The following is a 2233-nucleotide window of genomic DNA, read 5'->3' on the forward strand; positions in this document are numbered from 1 at the left end:
ACGGGGACACGGCGTGGGGACACGGCGGAGCACGGGGACACGGCACGAGCTGTCTGTGCAGCTCTGCCACTCTAAATCCACCCGAAACCCAGCCCTCCCGATGAGGTTTAACACTGCTTCCCAATCACACCCATCCCAAATCAATTACCAATATAACAGATAATCAATTTTGGGGGGAAAAATAATCAGCGATGAGGGCTTTACCTTCAGAGCAGGGTGGAGCAGAAATATTTTAAGGCCAGATAAGCCCCCCTCCCCGCCCCGACTGGGACCGCTCCCTCAGGCAGGAGAAAGCTCAGAGCAGAAAGAGCAGAGGCTGGCTGTGAGCGTGTAGAAATGTGCCTTTTTCTGGGTGACGGATGAATTATTGAGCGCCCCGGTGTTGTATTATGCATTCAGCATCCTCCGCAGCCCGCGCCGCACCGGCTGCCGAGCCGCAAGCCGCTTTCGGGGCCTCTCGAGCGATGGAGCTCCAGCTCCGACAGCAACACGACAGGCCGGGCAAGCGTGAGTGGCACATGCTGCCCGCGGGGATGCCCGGGTGACAGCGACACAGCCCAAAGGAGCACCCGCGCCAGGGACCCCTCGGGGCTTTTCTGGTTAAATATAAAGGGGCTCTCGAGACTCTGAGGAAAGATTTGGGTTCTTTTTGCTGGTGACAGTTCCTGTTTTGAGGATGAGGTGAGAGGGGCTGTGGGGATGAAGGCGATGCCACCCGCGTGAATCCCAGGGGGACACAAAGGTGGAGGAGAGGCCCACGGTGACATCCTGAGATCGCACCGAGCACCAGCACCTGGTGAGCGCTGCCACCAAACGCCAGCATCCCAGCTTGGCACCAACGGGCACCGAAACCAACCCGGGCCCTGGCAAAGGCCGGAGCAGCCCCTACAGAGCCCCAGTGTCACCCCCTTCCCCTCTCAGCTTTTAGATTCAAGTCACAAGCTCCTCATTAGCACGTGTTTGCATGTTAATGACATGTCGTGCAGTAAGAAGCCTTTCCATCTTGTGACACCGCTTCTCCTTTCCTCCCGCGCCCCCGACTTCCTATTAATGTGTCTTTTCACAGCTCACGTGACAACTTCACAGCTCATTCTCCTGTCACCTCTCCCCAGAGCCCCAGCCTTTGCACCAAACGCTGCACCAGGAGAGAAAACACCTGAGGAGCGAGAAAGACGGGGCCCTTTAGAGACGCCAACCACGGCTGTTTCACATTCCTAGCAGGGAGAGACGCCTTTAAACCAGAAAGGTCGATATTAAAGTAAATTAATTACAAAACCTCACTCAAAAAAATCCATTAAGTCACCTAACACCTTCAGTAAACCACTGGACAAGGCCATTTGGCTTTCCAGCACCCCCAGCTGCTGCTGTATCAACCCGAAGCCTTTCCCTAAAGCACCTTCCAGGGCTGGCAAAGCCCATGCTGGAGAGGTCACCCCGCCAGGAACATTACACGTGGGCTCCTGGCAGTGTCAGTGGCACAAGTGACAGCAGAGGTGGAGCTGACAGGTAACGGCTGTGGTGAAGCAGAGCAATGGGGAAGGTCGGGGCCGTGGCTTTGATCTGACCATGAGCAGGCACAAGGTGTGGACACAGAGACCCCTGGGCAGGGGGCACAGAGACCCCCGGGCGGCACAGCCCCTCCCCAGCACCGTGGCCAGACACGGAGGAGCTCACAGAGCCTGGTGAAAAGCACGGATCCCTGGAGCCAACCTGGGGAGCTGGAGAAAGGGGCTCCCGGCACGGCAGCCCCTCAGCACCCAGTGTGCCAAGGGCAGGAGTGGCTCAGCTGCACGCTCGCCACATCCTGAGGAGCTGGCAGCTTCTCCAAGCCGCTCGCTTGCTCCTGCCCGGTGTGTCGGGGGTCATGATGGGGTGGGCTGAAGCCAAGTTTGGCACCAGCTGAGTCTGAGGAGCCCTCAGTGGGTGCCAGACCTCCCCAGTTGAGAGGGCAGTGAGAGGCAGGGTCTGTCTGAGTGCTCTGGAGGACTCCTGCCCCCAGCAGCTGCTGTGGGACCCTGCAGCAGTGCCTGGTGTCCTTGTGCTGTGACTGAGATCCCGTCACCTCTCGTCCAAGAGAGGGATCAAGCTCGGGGTCTTTGAGGAGACCCCAGACCCAAAGCTGTGGGGATGCATCCGTGATAATAGCCCAGACCAAGCACCAGCAGCAACCCTGAGCAGCCCGGCTGCCCCCCAGAGCCATCACGGCACCAGGATCCCCACAGAGGCTCTGGAC

The sequence above is a fragment of the Mesitornis unicolor genome, unplaced genomic scaffold (assembly GCF_000695765.1).
Source record: "Mesitornis unicolor isolate BGI_N332 unplaced genomic scaffold, ASM69576v1 scaffold10617, whole genome shotgun sequence".
In the NCBI taxonomy this organism is placed as follows: Eukaryota; Metazoa; Chordata; class Aves; order Mesitornithiformes; family Mesitornithidae; genus Mesitornis; species Mesitornis unicolor.